This window comes from Nomascus leucogenys, chromosome 13 (genome assembly GCF_006542625.1).
Source record: "Nomascus leucogenys isolate Asia chromosome 13, Asia_NLE_v1, whole genome shotgun sequence".
In the NCBI taxonomy this organism is placed as follows: Eukaryota; Metazoa; Chordata; class Mammalia; order Primates; family Hylobatidae; genus Nomascus; species Nomascus leucogenys.
The window spans coordinates 46,576,267-46,589,815 of record NC_044393.1 but is presented as its reverse complement, the minus strand read 5'-3'; positions in this window follow the sequence as shown (position 1 = coordinate 46,589,815).

The window sequence follows — 13,549 nt, the reverse complement described above, 5'->3', positions numbered from 1 at the left end:
TCTGCATTTTCTTTTTTCTTTTTTTTTTTTTTTGAGATGGAGTCTTGCTCTGTCACCCAGGCTGTAGTGCAGTGGCTCGATCTCGGCTCACTGCAAGCTCCGCCTCCCAGGTTCACGTCATTCTCCTGCCTCAGCCTCCCGAGTAGCTGAGACTACAGGCACCTGCCACCACACCCGGCTAAGTTTTTGTATTTTTAGTAGAGACAGGGTTTCACCATGTTAGCCAGGATGGTCTCCATCTCCTGACCTTGTGATCCGCCTGCCTCAGCCTCCCAAAGTGCTGGGATTACAGGTGTGAGCCACCGTGCCCGGCCTACTATCTGCATTTTCAAGAGGTGTTCCTCTGTATTTGCATGAGTGAAAGATTGCTGTGAAATTTCACATAGAGCTTCCATAAGCTTGATTTCCTGAAACTAGTTCATGTAGATTTATATTTCTTTCATGTTGCTATTAGGTACAGCTTTAGTGGTCGCTTTAAGGTTAGTTTCAGCAAATCTCCATATTCACTTTGGGATGCACAGTAGCCCTTTGGGTACTACTGCGTACTGGGTAAGTATGATATAAATTTGATTGTAACTTCTGAATTAAATAGACTGGACCTATTCTTTAGGACCAGTGCACATACCCCTCATTCCTTCAGCAGGTGTGGATTACCCACCAACTGTGGCCAGTGCTATTCTAATGCTGGGAATTCAGTCAGGACAACATGATTGATGCTGAACCAGTTTCCTCAGTGGTCTCTTGGTTGCAGGCAACAAACACAAGTGAGCTTAAATCAAAAGGGGGTGTTTATAAAACGTGTATTGGTAGCTCAGAATTAAAGCAGAGAGTATGGGCCATGAGCGGTGGCTCACGCCTGTAATCCCCGCACTTTGGGAGGCCGAGGGGCGGATCATGAGGTCAAGAGATCTAGACCATCTTGGCCAGCATGGTGAAACCCTGGCTCTACTAAAAATACAAAAATTAGCTGGGTATGGCACTGCATGCCTGTAGTCCCAGCTACTTGGGAGTCTGAGGCAGGAGAATCGCTTGAACCTGGGAGGTGGTGGTTGCAGTGAGCCAAGATCACACCACTGCACTCCAGCCTGGTGACAGCGAGATTCCATCTCAAAAAAAAAAAAAAAAGCAGTACGTTGAGGTCTTCAGAAGGCCTGACACTGCGACTGGAATGCAGGCAGCCACTTGCTGAGCCTGCCTGGGCTCTCAGCCTTGCTTTTCTTATTCCGTACCAGCTGCTTTTCTCCTTTCTGGAGTAATACAAATATCCCAAGAAGATACTACCTCCCATGTGCAGTGCCAAAGTCTGACCAGCCCTTCCTTAACCTGGTATTTGGCTTCCACCCTTGCGAGAGACTCAGTTCAGTTTTTATCAGATCCCTGCCTATGGATTATAGAGTACTGCCTCAGTTATGAATAAAGTGGCATTCGTTTCTCATTTAGGTAGTGTTTTCCTGTTCATAGCTGCCAGGACCCTGTGAGTAGAGATGTGTGGTCGGACAGGAATTGGGCATTTCAGGGTTCCTCTACAGTACTATGACCTTCAGACCCTCATCTTGATTTCTCATTGGTGTCAGTTCCACCAAATGGGTGGCCTGAGCAGTGCTGTGGTGCAGTCAGCCTTAGTGACAAGGATTCTAGCCTTAGTGACAAGGATTCCAAAATCACAAGTAACAGCTCCACATGCTGGTAGCAGAGACTCAACTTCCCAAGGGATATCAGGTCAAGCATGGATTCGTGCCAATTGGCTGTGTATTCCAGTGACCATCTTGGTTGGCATCAAACTGATGAATGAGAAGCAGTGTGCAACAGTGGACAGGGAAGGTGAGAAGCAAGCGAATCAAGTATGGGAGAAATGGGAACAGTAGCCTGAACCTTTTGGAAGATATTTCCTAACATGAGGGACTTCCAGAGAAACAAAGGGCAAGGGCTGAGGGGCTGTGGCACTTGGCAGGTGAGAGTTGTTCATAGGGCACACCTAGGATAAACAGCTGAACTTCTACTCTCACCTGGCAGTCTATACCCAGGATTCGTACACTTGTGGGGCTTAAGGGGACATTTGGGTTAGCTTTCCTTGGGACTTGGCTGGGTTTCTTTGCTAGATCTAATTCTCTTATTTCAGCCCAGCATTCTCCTGAACTCAAGATCCATGTCCATCTAGCATTGCTACTTGGATATCTAGCTAGCTGAGCTTTGTCCATAACTTAAATTGCTGCCATCACCCACAAGCCTGCTCTTCCTTCCGTTCTCTTTCTCAGAGAGTACTCAGTTCCTCAAATTAGGAACCTATCATTCTAGACTTCTCCCTCTTCTTGTTCCTTCTCCTTCCTCCAGTCACCAGGTCCCATCATTTCTAATGCAAATATTCCACTCCATTCCCACCTCCCCATTCCCTTTACCACTACCTTACTTAAATCCTCCATCCTCTTTGCTTATGTAGCCTCAACTTCCTACTCTCTTTGTCTCTACTTGGAGTCCCCTCCAATCGGTTTCTACAGCATTAGCCAGCATGACTTTTTTGAAATTAATTTTTATATTTTTAACAAAGCAACAAATGCATTAAAAAATTAGTTATCAAAAGTTTGTAACCAAAAAAACAGTTCCTGCTTTATCCCTCCTTGCTTTCAACTATTAGGTTTTTTTTTCTTTTGTATTTATGTCCACATTTCTAAATAATAAGCTTTTACTAATATCTTTAATTTATCAATCATGTATGGGATTTATGAATCAGGATTTGATCCTCCTTTCCAACTGACTAACCAATAAAACTATTGCATATTTTTGATGAATCAATAATTAATATTTACCCTGTTTTAACTATGCAAACATAGTTTGTTGATAAGCCAAGTAAACTATAATTGTTTCTCATACAACTTTTCTTTCTGGAGTTAACTGCATTCTTTTTTTCATTTGCTTTGTTTCCTTGATGTTTCTCTCTCATTCTTTCTACATCCTCTAACCTCACAATATAATTTTCCACACAAACCTTTCCAGTTTCTCTTTTCTGTTTTTAAATCTTGGAGCTCTTTGTCTTCTTGGTACAATCTGGACTGATCACTCTAGTTCTGCTTTGCATCCATTTTTCTTTGCTGTTTCCTTTGCCATCCTATAATGGATCTCTGTTTTCTCAATACCGTGTCCCCATAATTCTGAAAAAGGGTATATAATTTTTTGGTGATTTTTCATGTCCGAACATGTCTTTTTTTTTTTTGAGACAGAGTTTCGCTCTGTCACCGAGGCTGGAGTGCAGTGGTGCAATCTCGGCTCACTGCAACCTCCACTTCCCAAGTTCAAGCGATTCTCATGCCTGAGCCTCCCGAGTAGCTGGGACTACAGGCCTGCGCCATCACACCCAGCTAATTTTGCATTTTTAGTAAAGATGGGGTTTCACCATATTGGCCAGGCTGGTCTCAAACTCCTGGCCTCAAGTGATCCACCTGCCTCCGCCTCCCAAAGTGCTGGGATTACAGGCATGAGCCACTGTGCCCGATCAGAACATGTCTTTTTCGTATTCTCCTACTCAATTACTAGTTGGCCTGGGTACAGAACCCCAGGTTTGATCATTACTGTCCCTCAGAATTTTGAAAGCATCAGTCTCCTGTATTCTAGCAATTCCAGTATTTCAGCTGAGAAGTCCTAATCTTTGATTATTACCTGGTTTCTTCTCTCCAGAAGGTCTTAGGACCTCCTTTATCTCTAGTGTGCTGAAATTTTTACAATGAGGCACCTAGTGTGGCTTAAAAATTATTGCTGATATCTGTTTTGTTTATGGAATCTGGTTAGTTTTCTTTTTTTAGGTTCGTTGCCTTTTTTTTTTTTTTCTGTTCTGAATTTAAATTCAATTTTTTATTTTTTTTTTTTTTTTTTGAGACGGAGTCTTGCTCTGTCGCCCAGGCTGGAGTGCAGTGGCGCAATCTCGGCTCACTGCAAGCTCCGCCTCCCGGGTTCACGCCATTCTCCTGCCTGAGCCTCTCCGAGTGGCTGGGACTACAGGCGCCCGCCACCACGCCTGGCTAATTTTTTTTTTTTGTATTTTTAGTAGAGATGGGGTTTCACCGTGGTCTCGATCTCCTGACCTCGTGATCCGCCCGCCTCGGCCTCCCAAAGTGCTGGGATTACAAGTGTGAGCCACCCCGCCTGGCCTATACTTTTTCTTAACTACTGTTGATCTCTTTGTTTATTTTCTACTTTTCAAGGAGAGGGTCATTCATTTACTTACACACTTGTGAAGGAGGCAAAATTTTACCTATGCTTTTTAGGGTTTGTGGCTGGGCCTGAGAATTAAATTGACATAAAACAGATTAGCCAAAGTAAAGTGTACAGATTCTTACATGCACGTGGGAACCCCCATAGAAAAATGGAAAACCAAAGTGGCAAAACCTAACTGGTTATATACTGAGTTGAACAAAAAGAGGCAATTATGGAAAAGGAACTAAAATGTACAGGAAACCAGAGGAGGATAAGAGTTATTTAAACAAGGTCTGTTTGTACAGAATTATCTCGAGTTTGACTCTCCATCTCTGGTGATAAGAATGGTTCTTTCCTCCTGGTATAGGGAGGGCATCTTCCACATGGCAGTTTTATCCCTTGCTTGCTTTTTTTTTTGGAGACAGAGTCTTGCTCTGGGAGTAGCTGGGATTATAGGCACGCACCACCACACCCAGCTAATTTTTGTATTTTTAGTAGAGACAGGGTTTCACTATGTTGGCCAGGCTGGTCTCGAACTCCTGCCCTTAGGTGATCCACCCGCCTCTGCCTCCCAAAGTGCTGGGATTACAGGCGTGAGCCACCGTGCCCGGCCTATCTCTTCTTTTCAAAAAGAAAAAAGGAGGTCAGATCACCGTTCCTGCACCTGCTATTTTTCAAGTGTCTTTAGCTCAAAATAAATCTTATGCCGAGGTGGCATATTTTTTGGTGGTGTATTCCACCATCCTTCACATTCAACAGATACCTACTGAGCCCCTACCTTGGGCGTGGAGGACAAAGCAAATCCATCTTGGACGCTGATCCGCCATGTTGGATTCTGATTAACCCTTGTTCCATGAAGGCTTCTAAGATTTGCAGCTTACCTATTGTTCCTTGTGTAAGAGCATGTCCTTACAGTCAGTCCTGCCCTTAGATCCAATAACCTTGATGTTATTGTACTTCAATTGTCCCACATATCCCTGCTGAACCACCCCTTCCCTAGGGTATAAAAGCCCTTGGTCTAAGGGGTGATGGCTTGGGGATCCACCGTCTTGCCCGGCAGCCTCCCAAGACACAGACACGGCTTCTGTTCCTAAGTCCCTATTAAATGTTTCTTTCTAAGAAACCCGATTTGTCAGCCTCCTTTTTGGCCTCTCGGCTTCCTCAGACTTTGGGGCCAGTTTGTATAGCCCTGCCTGCCATGATGGGACACTGGACCAGCACTGCTCTGTGTGCCGAGTACTATATAAACAATGCCCTCAAGCAGTTCTATCTTCCAGCGGAGAAACAGACAACAAAAACTAAGCAAATACATTATGTCTTCTGTAATACAACTTTTTTTTTTTTTTTTGAGATGGGGTTTTGCTATATTGCCCAGGCTGGTCTCAAACTTCTGGGCTCAAGTGAACCTCCCACCTCAGCCTCCTGAGTGGCTGGAGCTACCGGTGTGCACCACTGTGCCTGGCTGTAATCCAACTTTTTAATTGCGTTTTAATATTGGCTATTATAGAAAGCTCTTGTGAATGAGTTCCTTTTTATGGTATCCTATTCATGGATGAATACAACATTTTCTGTTGGCTGAAGGTATTTTAAGTTGTTTTACTATTTCTTCTTGCACTGCTGTAAGTTCCTTTACATGACTTGTTTTTGTCTCTCTCAAGTTGGAGGCATTTGTCTAATGTCCCTTCTTATTGTACAGGCATTAATTTAAGAACCTTTCACGAACCTTCTGCAGCTTGAGGATGGGGGTAGGTGTTTGATAAGTTATGACTAGCTTTTTACTGGTGGTTGGTGTTGAAGTTGGGATTCTTAGCAACACACCACAGAACTGGAGCCAGTTCATGCTGAAAAGGAACTTTGGAAAGGAAATTGGGAAACTCCCAGAATTAGGGGGATCATCGGGGAAACATAGTTACAGACAGTGCAGCCAGGAATGGCACCCCAAGTATCCTGCCAGACCACCACCAGGTACAGGCACTGTGGGGTCATGCTGACAAAATAGGCTGTTCCTGCTAGGCCCCTGCCTCCAGTACCTCTGAGAGCAGGGAGTTTCTGAAGACTCCACATCAGAATGGCTTCCTGGAGCAGCCTGCTTATCATCACTCGCCTTCAAATCTAGTTTCACGTGGGGATGCCTAACTCAGGGCGTGTTGGTCACACTCCTGGGCATTAGCTGCAATTAAGTCTGGGAAAGAATTTCTGGCTTCTACTGTGGGGATATGTGGAGTTTTAAGGTAAGAAGTTCCCCAAATATAGGATGTTCACAAAATGCTGGAAAGACAAATACCATGACAAATGTCCACTAGAGATAGCAAGCCAGATTTTTTTAGTGGGAGGTACTGACATGCCAGCATCTGTCAATCAGTTCCCAGGAGAAGGGTCCTCTCTCCAGTCTCCCACAGGGATTGAGGGTAGACGCCTGGCCGTAGGAACCCTGGGAACTAGACTGGGGAGGGGTTTGGAGATGGTTGTTTAGAATAAGGGTTTCCATTGAATCCGGGGCCACATCCCCCTCCTCTGCTCTGGCCAGAGCAGAAACCTCAGGTTTCCCGAGTGAAGTGCAGGAAGTTGGGGTGGGCACCTGGGGGTCCAAGTGTCGCTTCTGCAGACTCAAACATCTCTCTACATCCAGCCCACCCTTCACCCTGCCTCCACCCACCTGGAATTTTGGTATGTGTTATGTAGAGGGTGTCTATATTTAAAAATCCCCAATAAAAAAACTTAAATTCTGAGTCTCTATTGAGCTACCCCAGTAGGCCACACTTGAAAAGTGTTGTCAGGCTGGGCGTGGTGGCTCATGCTTGTAATCCCACCACTTTGGGAGGCCAAGGCAGGTGGATCACTTGAGTTCAGGAGTTCGAGACCAGCCTGCCAACATGGTGAAACCCCCTGTCTACTAAAAATACAAAAATTAGCCGGGCATGGTGGTGCATGCCTGTAATCTCAGCTACTTGGGAGGTTGAGGCAGGAGAATCGCTTGCACCCAGGAAGTGGAGGTTGCAGTGAGCTGAGATCACGCCACTGCACTCCAGACTGGGAAACAGATCGAGACTCTGTCTCAAAAAAAAAAGTAGATGATGAGTCAAACAAAGGTACCCTAATTAATTAAATACCTTAATTAATTAAATAATTCTTGAGCGAGTCCATTAAACACAGTGCCCCGAGATGACATTGAAAGAACTCACTACGTTTTTTGCTTTAGATTCCAAGTTTCCGATAATTTCCCCTAAGAGTATCCTGATGGAATTTGGTCATTGGAGGTCCCAGGACTTGGTTGGTTGCTCAGTGGCCAGGCCTGCCCTGTAGTTGCTGCCTCGCCAAACACTGTAAGTGAATCAAAGTAACATCCAAGGTGAGGAGGTATTTTGAGTGGATTTTCTGGCGTGTCGTGTAGTTGGGGACCAGGCACGTGGAGTTCACAGCGACTTTCTGGTGATTTCAAATCAGAGGACCATCTGGCCCTGTTTTTGGATTTTTCCATCTCAGATCCAGCATACTTCAAAACAAACATGAGACTCTCCTGGACTAATCCATTTTCAGAGAAGAAAATCGCTCCCCAATTTGTGTGTTGATGGATTAGAGAAAAATGTTGAAATGGCTGATGTCAAAGAAGTGATGGAGTTAAGGTGCTTCTAGCAACAGAAACTCACCCAGATGGAATGAAAACCACGCTTTTTAGGGTGCTGTGCTCCCACGGGTTCTAGCACACACAGCACTGGGCTTTCAACCCTCTGGGGAGCTCTGCTTTAACTGCCTGAATTGGACTTTTAAGATTAATTGTTCCTGAGCTATACCTTGATGTTTAGAAAAGTATTTGTTACATCTTGTAGGATCTACTTTTTGAACTTTTCATCCCCTGTAGTTGACAATTCTGCATGTACTAGTTCTCTAGAAATAGGTTAAACTGAAGCAAATTGATAGAAGGATCTCTCCACAGGGCTTGTTTTCCAAAGAAAAGTATTGTTTGGAGGAGCAAAGTTACAAGCCTACCTAAGCATATAAAGCTGTTCAAAAATAACTCAGACCCAGTCTTGTGGATGGAAATGTAGTGCTCGAGTCACATTCTGCTTAAAGTTGTAACAAATACAGAGGAGTTAAAAGAAAACAAGCAAACAAACAAACAAAAGATCAATTATATGACCTATCATCATTTCCAAAATGACAGATACGGCCCAATCATACCTGTGTGGTTGTGAAAATATACTTAGATTGTTTGCTGCAAGATCGTTTTTTGAGTGCTCCCGTGTTATATTTACTCCTCACTGCAATCTTGAAGACAAGATATTATCCCCACTTTACAGATAAGAAGACTGAAGCTGAATCAGGCTAAGTCACATTTCCTAAGGTCATATAGAAAGTGGCAGAGCTAGCACAGAAGCCATGGTTTTTCTGGCACCAAAGCCTAAGCTTTTGGCACCATATGAACTTCCTCTCATAAAGCAAAGAAAGGGCGGTATTGACTATACATTTTGAAAAGAAACACTGAAGACTTTTTACTTTTCTAAAATCCAAATGCCAGAGAGCTCCAGTTACCAGGATGTTTCATGCTTCTGTGAGAGCCAGAGAACAAGTCAGAAACTACCATCAGGGCCCTATTAAGAACAAAAGTGAAGTGGATTTAGGGTAAGTAGCAGTTTGGCCACACATTGTACCCACTGGCTTTATGAATTTGCTATCTAATGGAGTGGTGGTAGATGATTTGGGATACAGCAGCATCTTGTATCATCAAAGAAAGGTTGAATACACAAAGGAAACTTTAGTATTAAATATATTTTATTTTATTCTAGTGGTAAAGGCAAAAGCTATATCCAGATATTTATATATATATTTTTTTTTGAGATGGAGTCTCTCTCTGTTGCCCAGGCTGGAATGCAGTGGTGTGATCTTGCCTCTGCAACCTCCGCCTTCTGGGGTTCAAGCGATTCTCCTGCCTCAGCCTCCTGAGTAGCTGGGATTAGAGGCATGCGCACCACACCTGGCTAATATTTGTATTTTTAGTAGAGATGGGGTTTCACCATGTTGGCCAGGCTGGTCTCAAATTCCTGACCTCAAGTGATCCTCCTGCCTCGGCCTCCCAAAGTGCTGGGATTACAGGCGTGAGCCACCGTGCCTGACTCAGATATTAGTATTAAACAGATGATGTCTCCCATAGTACAACTAATTCAGAAGCAGGAACACAAGCTAGGCAGTTCATTTTTTTCACTCATTCTTCCTTCACTTATTCATTCACATATTCATATCACATCTATAGAGTACCTTCAATAGTCATCACCCTGTAGGAACAGGAAAATAATTATTAGATTCATAATTCACAGGGACTGTGTAAATAGTTATTCATGTCAGATTTATATTAGGTCAATAATATTTTCTATTTAAAATGATTGCGGCTGGGCACAGTGGCTGACACCTATAATCCCAGCACTTTGGAAGGGCAAGGGGGGTGGATGGCTGGAGCTCAGGAATTAAAGGCCTGCCTGGGAAAAATGGTGAAGCCCTGTCTCTACAAAAATACAAAAAAAAAAATAGCCGGTCATGGTGGTGCACATCTGTTGTCCCAGCTACTTGAGAGGCTGAGGTGGTAGAATCTCTTGAACCCAGGAGCCGGAGGCAGCAGTGAGCTGAGATCATGACACTGAACTCCAGCCGGGGCAACGGAGTGAAACCCGGTCTCAAAATAAAATAAAATGATTGGAAAAAGTTACTTCATTAGCATGGCAAATACTTCCACAGGAGTATTTACCCAAGTCTGAGGCCTCATTGAATCATGGCCCAGCTTCTTTCTCAGGGAGTGGGGTCCCGTTTCTAAGGGAGTCTGAGCAAGAGCGCTGAGTGCAGTCATGGACATGTCCGTCCCTTTCTGATGCCCCTTTCCCCCGTGAGCCATCTCGGACCACTCAGATGAATGATGGATGGTAGAACAACAAAGTGGAAAGAATTCAGTTCTGTGGCCTGTGGAGTACTATCCTAGCCCAGGAATTTATGAGAGAAAGAATCAACTTCTATGTAGTTTAAGCCATTGTTACTTGAGTCTCTGTTACAGTTTGTGTTGCTGTAAGCACATTCCACCTCCTCCTTAATTTATTTTTAAAAAGCAAACCTGGCTAGGCACGGTGGCTCATGCCTGTAATCCGAGCACTTTGGGAGGCTGAGGCGGGTGGATCATCTGAGGTCAGGAGTTTGAGACCAGCCTGGCCAACATGGCGAAACCACGTATCTACTAAAAATACAAAAATAAGCCAGGCGTGATGGCGCACGCCTGTATCCCAGCTACTCGGGAGGCTGAGGCAGGAGAATCGCTTGAACTGGGGAGGTGGAGGTTGCAGCGAGCTGAGATCAAACCACTGCACTCCAGCCTGGGAGACAGAGTGAGGCTCCGTCTCAACAACAACAACAAAAAAACTGAAGAATCACCTGCGTTTTCTGAGCATCCATGTCTTTTGAAGAAGAGTATGTATCTGTTCTGTTCACTAATGGCGTTATGTCTCTCAAATGAGAAAGTTCTTTGTGTATGCTCAAACACTTCACTTGCGCGTGCCATTGTTCTTAGGAGTAAAGTATGTTTTAGACATTCCTGAAAGCCAGATGTGCAATGCCTTCTTTCTTTCTTTTTTTGTCTTTGGACACCAGATTTTGCTATGTTGCCCAGGGTGGTCTCAAACCGCTGGGCTCAGATAATCCTCCTGTTTCAGCCTCCTAAAGTGATGGGATTACAAGTGTGAGGCACTGTGGCTGGCCTCCTTCTTTCTTATAAATCCAGTCTTCTGTAGTCCTCCATCTGTGTTGTTTTCTTCACTGTGGTAACTCAGGCAGTTACTCTTCCCATCAATACTTGGCTGTCCTTTGAAAGTAGGAATATACTTTTTTTTTTTTTAATAGTGACAGGGTCTTGCTCTGTGACCCAGGCATTATAGCTCACTGTAGCCTTGAACTCCTGGGCTCAAGCGATCCTCCTGCCTCATCCTCCTGAGTAGCTGGAGCTACAGGCACCCACACCCATGCCTGGCTAACTTTACATTTTTTTTGTAGAGACAGTCTTGCCATTTTGCCCAGACCAGTCTCGAACTCCTGGCTTCAAGTGATCCTCCTGCCTCAGCCTCCCAAAGTGCTGGGATTACAGATGTGAACCACTGCACCTGGCCTACCTTGGTGTTAACATACTTCAGCAGGTCAGTTTAGCAGTGTGTATCAAAAAGGAAAATGGGCACAACCTTTCACCCAGCAATTCCACTTTCAAGAACTTAAAGAGATAAATGAAGAGCTGTAGGCAGAAGGTTCTTCATTGTAACTTGTTAAAAATGGCACCAAGCTGAAATCAACCTTTTGAGAGACACTCCCGGCTGTCTTCCCAACATCCACTTCCCCCATTCCTGCTTTATAACAGACCCCTCAATCCACCCCACCATGTGCTTCAGGGGGACTAGCCTAGCTCCAGAGGGCAAGTCCTGATTGGTCCATGTCGGTATTTCTCAAAGATGGCACTGCTGGCATTGTGGACAGGATGATCCATTCTGCAGGCTGCCCCAGGTGTTGCAAGAGCTTGAGAATTTCAAGTCCCCTGGACACTGAATGCTACCAACAGCCTCCCAGCTCCAGATTTTCCTCCCTACACACATCCCGTGCACCTTGGAGAACTGTCTCCCCTGTAGGTGGGAACCTCTTGTCTGAGCCAGTCTTGGGTGAGAGTATGCCCCGTCTCCCTTACCAGTAATTCGCATAAGCATGGTGGTGTGACCTCATCCTGGCGAGTTAAGTAGGAGGGCCTCTGAGCAAGATATCCTAGCTTCAGTGGAAGGGCCAGGAAGAGATGGTCTGCTGTTCATCAGGACATTGTGTCTGGGTGGGGTGCCTAGAACAGCCACAGCCATCTCTCAGCCTTGTGGGGTGCCTGAGAAAAACCAACATGCTGGGGTGACAGAGCAGAAAGAGGGAAAGAACTGGGCTCCTGATCTTGGTTAACTTTGGAGCTGCCTTGTCAGGTCAAATATATTTCTTCTTTCTCTTTTTCCTTTTTTTTTTCTTGTGGCACAAAGCACATAACATACAATTTACCATGTTAGCCATTTTATGTGTGCAGTTCAGTAGTGTGAAGCATATTGACATTGTTGTGAAACAGATCTCCAGACCTTTTTAATCTTGCAAATCTGAAATTCTGTACCCATTAAACAACAATTCCCTCCCTCCACCCCCCAGCCACTAGTAACCACCATTCATCTTTCTGTTTCTATGAATTTGACTACTTCAGATATCTCATGTAAGTGGAATCATAAGTATTTGCCTTTTTTTGTGACTGATTTATTTCAGGTAGCATAGTGTCCTTAAGGGTCATCCATATTGTAGCATTTGACAAGATTTCCTTCTTATTAAGGCTGGATAATATTCCACTGTATGGATATACTATATTTGTTTATCCATTCATTTGTCAACAGGCATTTGAGTTGCCTCCACCTCTTAATCATTACGAATAATGCAGCTTTGAACATGGATGTTCAAATATTCTTTGAGACCCTACTTTCAATTCTTTTGCACATATACTCAGCAGTGGGATTGCTGGATTATGTGGTTGCTGGATTATTACTTCTATTTTTTATTTTTTGAGAAACCTCCATATTGTTTTCTATAGCAGCTGCACCATTTTACAGTCCTAACAATAGTGCACAAGGAGAGCTGGGCATGGTGGCTCACATCTGTAATCCCAGCACTTTGGGAGGCCGAGGCGGGTGGATCACAAGGTCAGGAGTTCAAGACCAGCCTGACCAACATGGTGAAACCCTGTCACTACTAAAAATACAAAAATTAGCTGGATGTGGTGGTGCGTGCCTGTAATTTCAGCTACTCAGCAGGCTGAGGCAGGAGAATTGCTTGAACCTGGGAGGCGGAGTTTGCAGTGAGCCAAGATTGTGCCACTGCACTCCAGCCTGGGTGACAGAGCGAGACTCCATCTCAAAAAAAAAAAAAAAAAAAAAAAAAAAATATATATATATATATATATATATATATATATAGTGCACAAAGGTTCCAATGAAATAACACATTTCTTTTTTGTTTTTTGAAACGGGGTCTCACTCTGTTGCTCAGGCTGGAGTGCAGTGGCATGATCTCGGCTCACTACAAACTCCCCCTCCCGGGTTCACGCCATTCTCCTGCCTCAGCAGGGCGTGGTGGCGGGCGCCTGTAGGCCCAGCTACTCGGAAATAACACATTTCTTAAAAGTTTGAGCCATTTTGAGTTCCATGCAACCAAAAAACATCCCAACTGATCCAGACCTAAATGTTCATCAATAGAAAAAATTGTTTAGGGGAATTACAATACATATATTAGCTCTTAGTATCTGCACATCTATTAATGGAGAAATACTGTAAATCCGTAA